The following is a 7,203-nucleotide window of genomic DNA, read 5'->3' on the forward strand; positions in this document are numbered from 1 at the left end:
ATGACGAGCAGCCGACAAATATAACACATGTAAGATATTCAAAAACAATTTTAGCACTGAAATAAGCACTGGCTACAGACGTCCTATACTGTGTCACCGACCGGCCAGGAAACACCAGTGACGGTTAACTCTGGAAACCTGTTCTCATTTGCCAAGTGTCGGCGCACAAAGTATGAATGTTGAGCCTTATTCATTTTTCTTGATTTATTTCATAATTCACATACAATAATGTGCTGTTACCAGGATAAACAAAGAGGTTCCATGTGTGTTGGCAACACATTGTATAGCTAATAGGTTTGCTCTGAGCTGTTGTTCGGGTGCAAATTGCATCCCATACTTAGTTAAGCTCTAGGAAATATTCAGCAGCATCTGCAAGTACTTCCATAACTCACCAAAGAATTCTGCCATGCTGGAAGCCATCCAGACTATAACCGGATGACATGTTTGTCCAGTTTACGCAATATTTAGTATTGTTTTTTTTTTGGTATTTATATACCTACTCATATATTTTTAATATGTTATTGAATGAAAATGTCCTAAAATACGTGTGATTCTTATACTATGAAATATAAGTTATTGCATGACAATGTGCTAAATAGTTTTACTTATTATATGTGTCATTCATATCTAATAAAATATAAGAGACATTCCAACTTCTTGTCTGTCTTATATCAACATGTAAAGGTATGTTTAAATGCAATATAAGGCACTTAAAATGCTTAAAACCTAGGAGCTTCAAGGAGGCAAGGGCTCTGCCCTTAACCCCCCGGCGGAAAAGTTGCGACAACTTTTGAGAGCCCAGGGAGAATCCTGAATATCATGTGCAATGCAAACAAAATAAACGATATATACACCGTGAAGTCGACTTGTAGAATGACCAAATAGCAACTTTACACATATATAATGAAATTCTCGTACAAGACTTACCAATCAACAACTAACTGTAAAAACCCTCTCATAGGCAAATATTTCACGCTATACTTTCGAAATGCGTAAAATAAATAGTCTTTTGTTAACTTCGTTTTTATTAAAAATAGCAACTTATATGTGCAATATCAGACGAGCAGGTGAAAAAAGAGCGGGCTTGAAAGTTCAATTTTAAAATGTCTTGAGAACATTGCCATGCGAAGTTCTACAGAGCTTAAGATTTAGACACCTCCAATATCATTTCCAATGAGTCGCTAACATATCTGTCCTTGCTATTCTCCCTTTTCCAGCGAGCATGACGCTTCCAACAGCGATCATTCACGCCTGCGTTGGCTGCGTACGATGCGCCCCCTGCGTTTTAAGAGTGCAAACCTATGCTATTATCGCCGACCACCTCCATCAATCTTCACAAAATACATTCACATGAATCAGTGAAACTCAATGGTTTATTCTTTGAAACCAGCTTACACTGAGCGTTCGATCTATTTATTGGACGTAAAAGGACACACTTTTGTCGCACTGTTGTACCGTTGTAACATAACATATGGACACACCGATGTGGTTCCCCTGGCGTTATCTATCTTATCACCCCTGCGGTATTATAATGTTATTTATTAGGTGATTTCATATTGGCCTAGTTATTTGTCCGAGGTTACCTGTATTTGCCTGAGCCCGAAAGGCTGAATCTGACCGAGCACAAATAACTGGGCCAATATGAAATCACCTAATCATAAGTATTTTATTAATTAACTATTACCATTTTGGTTAAAAACATTCTTATAACTTACTTTCTGTTCACATTGAAGCCGTATTTATCCCTTCATGGTGTCTGCCTTTCTAGACTTGACTTTGCTGATTTTGACATGCATCCTAAGAGTAACATTGCACATACTTATGAATATAGCACTGTACATTGTAAGGAAGCATGTCGTATATCGTTTGCCAAAACGTCAAATGTTTTACCTTCGTCGTCTATTTTGTCGGTGTACAAGATCATAATAGTCGTAAAAACCACCAACGGGTTAAATACAACTGTAATTTCAAACCGTACAAAGTGGTTCAATCATTCAAGGTTCAAGTATTCCAAAAAGGTTTATACGAAGCACAAAATGTTCAAAACAGTCAGAAAACGGAGAACAAAATGGCTACCTTTAAAAATAATTTCCAGGATATTTCTCATAGAAGACGAGTTTCGGCAGCCAATGAAAATGGCCCATTTCTCAAATCCTATATTAGGCGAGTTTTGTAGCCAATCAAAACGGCGGAAACTCATATAAGCCGAGTTGTGTTGATATTGGCCGAGTTTGGTTGATATTGAGCGAGTTCTGGCATATATTGTTTTCAATTGTCTGATATTGATACCGTAATTGTCTCTGTATCTCGTCAAATACGTAATAGTTAATTAATATTGGTCAATACTACCTCCCCTGAAATTATTGTAAAATACTCATGATCATAAAACATAACCCGGGAATATTACGGGAAATAATAAAACAAAAACAATAAGAAGAAATTAAAAAAAAATAAAGAATTAAAAGAGGAATAAAATTGCACGATGGGAGCTGTTAAAGTGTAACAGTGGTGTTAAAGAGAAAAAGTAAAAATAACTTGTGAAAAAGTGTTGTTAGTTATCAAAGTGTTTGAAAATAAAAGTGTGGAGAAATCAGCCAAAAAAGAAAAAAAAAATGGCCGCGCCAAACGTTGTATACTTGAAAGGAGTACGAACATGGTACTTTCATGCTCTAGAAAAAGAGGTTAGTAATGCATCAGTGTTGTTAAATGCTGACATAACAACAATTGACAAAACTGTTTTGTCTGAAATTGATGTTTCTATGGGAATATTACAATCTAGTATTGGTAAACTTGAGGCTCAATCTGAAAAAGTGGCAACCGCTATCGGAGATAGTGACCTTGATTTAATTAATAAAATTGTTGAAGATGATTCAAAATTATTAAATATTACTGAGAACCTGCTTGTGCGTTAAAAGAATTTAGAAAAGAAATTAAATAGTGCCATTAAGGAAGAAAAACAAGCAAAAGAAGAACAAATTAGCGAAACTAAAAATGAAAAGGCTAGTGTTAAAATGCAGAAAATGTTTGAAGCTCAAATGCAATTACTGCGGGAATTTTTAGAAGCCCAATGTGACACAAAGAAAAAGCAATATGTGCAATCGGTTAAGTTACCAAAACTGGAGAAATGTTTTTTTCAATGGTGATAAAATTAAATGGATTGAATTTTGGGATAGTTTTGAAAGCTCAGTGCACAAAAGTGAAACGTTATCAAATATTGATAAATTCAATTACTTAAGGAGTAAACTTGGAGGTGAAGCTCTTAGTGCTATAACGGGCTTATCGCTGTCGAACGAAAATTACAGGGTGCCAGTCAACATTCTCAATGAGCGTTTTGGTGACACTCAGGAAGTCATTGACCTCCACTACAACAAGCTTATCAACATCAGGCCAGCTGGCGATTATGTCGAAAGCTTGCGGAAATTCCTAGATACCATGGATAAACATCTAAGAAGCCTGGAAGTACTTGGACAAAATATTGATTAAGATGTGTTCGTTGCTGTTGTTAAATCGAAACTACCGAGCAACGTTATTCGACATCTTGAAATCCAAAAAGGTTCACGCGAAAAGTGGACAATAAAGAAGCTTCGAGATATACTCTGTGAATACATTGTGGCTAGTGAAAAGGCAGAAAAGGTGCAAAAATCAGAAACAGTTTAAGCTAAAACAAACAGGTTTAATAACTACACGAAACTTACAAATTACAATCATTTAGTCAAAGAAAAGTGTACAGCCAGCCAGTAGGTTCATCAGAAGCGTTATCTGCTGGCTCTATTGAAAACAGGAATAAAAACTGTCGCTATTGTTCAAAATTACATTGGAGCGATGAATGTGTAAAGCACAAGACCATTGATGAAAGAAAATTATGTTTAAAAGGCAGTTGCTTTAAATGCTTGCGGGAAGGGCATTCGTCGCGTGACTGCAAAAGCAACAAAGTATGTGTACATTGTGGTCAGCAGAATGTGCATCATCGCAGCATATGTCCAAAGAAATTTAAAAGTAAAAGTGTGAATGAAAATGTAGCTGTATCTGAAGAATTGAGTGATACGTACGAGAAAAATGCTCTTTTGTCCACAGGTGAAAAAGTTCTAATGCAAACAGCGCGAACAAATGTCGGATATCCTGACAGTCAGTTTGAAAGGAAAGCCCGTGTTTTACTTGTTTCAGGGTCTCAAAGAACCTACATCACTGAAAGCTTGGCAAGTGCACTTAATCTCAAAAAAGCTGAAAAGCAAGAAATTCGTTTGGTAACGTTTGGCAGTAATAAAAATAAAGTAATCAAAACAGAAAGCACAAATTTGAAGTTAAAGCTGACTGATGGAAGTGATATGATGATAACTGCAAACGTTGTTCCAAATATATCCGGAAACATTAAAAGGAAACCTGCTAAAAGGGATGATTTCAAAAACCTGACTCGCAATCTGAGATCAGCAGATACTGTACCATGTGAAACTGAATCAGGTCCTATCGACATATTGATTGGGAATGATTTCTATTTGGACATTATTCAAACTGACAGAATAGAAGTTCAACCAGGACTTTATTTGCTGTCATCTAAACTTGGATGGTTACTCTCAGGAAAAACAAACGAAGTTGACGATAGTGTTGAAGATATCAATATGCTCATTCTCAAGCATGGAAAAATGGTTAAAGAATCGAATTTGTTCACGGATGTTGATAAGTCTCTTCCTACAAAACCAGACCTTGAGGACTTCTGGAATGTCGAAACGATCGGCATAACAAATCCAATAGACCAGTCGGATGATCAAACAGCAATAAAAAACTTCAAGAACACATTTAAACGTTCATATGGCGAATATCAGGTAACTTGGCCATGGCGTGACGAATACCAAGAACCGTGGCATTAGGAAGATTAATATCTTTAGCAAACAAAATACAAAGAAATCCAGAGCTAATGGAAAGGTACAATGCTACAATCAATAATCAGTTAAGCAATCGAATTATTGAAAAGGTAGACAGAGAAAACTGTGATGGGCGCAAGCATTACATTCCACACCACGTTGTCATCACACCACAGAAAACAACCACAAAACTAAGAATCGTGTATGATGCGTCTGCAAAAACAAGGAAAGAATACAAGAGTTTGAATGATTGTCTCTGCAGGGGATCGGTATTACTCAATAACCTGTGTGGAATAATGTTGCGGTTTAGACTTTATAAGATCGGAATAGTTGCAAATATTGAAAAGGCATTTCACCAAGTTGGACTACAACCATCGGACAGGGATGTGACACGATTTTTGTGGTTTAAGGATTTGAGTGAACCAATGATGGATCAAAACAACATTCAGGAATACAGATTTTGTAGAGTCCCATTCGGTGTGGTATCCAGTCCATTCTTACTGAGTGCTACTATCGAGCATCATTTGGATACGTACGAGACATAAGTGGCTGAAAAGCTCAAAAAGTGTTATCTACATGGACAATTTGGTTACAGAAACTGATTCTGTTGGTGATGCAAAAGATCTGTATCGTGATTCAAAAGTTATGTTTAATGAAGCACAAATGAACCTTCGAGAGTGGAATACAAATAGTGTCGAATTTAAAAGTGTGATTGAAAGAAAAGATTTAGCTGACGAACAAGTGACAAAAGTTTAAGGTCATACGTGGGATATACAAAATGATACAATATCATTAAATCGAGTGAAGAATCTTAATGAGAACGACGAGGCAATTACAAAGAGAAATGTGCTTAAACAGATTGCGTCGGTATTCGACCCGATAGGATTATTATCTCCTGTTACCTTAAAAGGAAAGTGTTTGCTTCAAAGCCTATGGAAAAAAGAACATAGGATGGGATGATCGTCTTGGAAGTCAGGACAAAAAAGAATGGCTGGAGATAAAGGAAAATTTGCAAGACATAGCAAATTGTAGAGTGAAACGTTGTGTAGCTTTTTCGGAGCAATCTGAAGATGTAACGTATACTCTTGTGTGTTTCTGTGACGCTTCCAACCTGGCGTACGCTTCATCGATATATTTGTTACAAGAAAGCAAATGCAGCAAAAAGTCTGTTTTGATCTTTGCTAAGAGTAGACTTGCACCAGTAAAAGAAATGACAATACCAAAACATGAATTGATGGCAGTATTGATTGGTGTTAGAAGTACACACTTTGTTGAAAAGCAATTAAAGATAAAACTGAAAGCAAAAATAGTGATGTCAGATTCACAGTGTGTTTTACATTGGATACACTCACATAAAAAGTTGCCAGTGTTCATTGAAAACCGGATCAAAGAAATAAGAACTCATTCTGATATTAGTTTTCAATACGTTAACACCAAGGATAACCCAGCAGACATATTAAGTCGTGGATGTACCATTGATGAAATTCAAAGGTCCAATTTGTGGTAGAAGTGGCTGTTGGAACCCAAGGAACAATGGCCTATAAATAAGACTACTGATCCTAACAATGAAAACAGTTGTGTGACAAGTGAAGTTAAACCAAAACGTGGTCAGATTCAAAAAGAAGAAAATATTCTAGTAGAAAAAGAAAGTTCACGCGATATTAAACCAACCTTCGAAATTGACATTGAAAAGTACTCCTCTTTGAAAAAAAAATGTTTCGAATAACGGCATGGTGTAAGCGATTTGTGAATCGACTAAAAGATAACGTTCCAAGTTGTGTTAATCTTTAAAGTGAAGAGATAGAAAATGCTGAAAAAATGTGGATACTACACACACAGAAAATACATTTCTCAGATATGTTCACATCGCTAGGTGCAAAGAAACCAAACAATTTGACCAAACAGCTAGGTCTTTACATTGAAGATAGTGGTATACTTAGGTGCCATAGAAGACTTGATCAAGCAGAGCTTAGTGAAGCAGAAAGACATCCTATTTTACTACCTAGCAAGTCCAGATTTACGGATTTAGTGATTGAAAATTATCACTCACGAATGATGCATACAGGCGTGTCCCAAACATTAAGTGAGATAAGACATAAGTTTTGGATACCCCATGGAAGGGCAACTGTGAGAAGGGTATTGAAATTGTGTTTAGTTTGCCGTCGTGTAGAGGGCGGTCCATACCAATTACCACCGATGGCTCCGTTACCGCGTGCAAGGATTACGGAAAGCGCACCCTTTTCCAAAACAGGGTTGGATTACTTGGGAACTTTGTATTCAAAGGATTCTAGCGGCGTCAAAAAAGTATGGGTATGTCTTTATACGTGCATGGTTACACGAGCAG

The sequence above is a fragment of the Mya arenaria genome, chromosome 8, assembly GCF_026914265.1.
Source record: "Mya arenaria isolate MELC-2E11 chromosome 8, ASM2691426v1".
NCBI lineage: Eukaryota > Metazoa > Mollusca > Bivalvia > Myida > Myidae > Mya > Mya arenaria.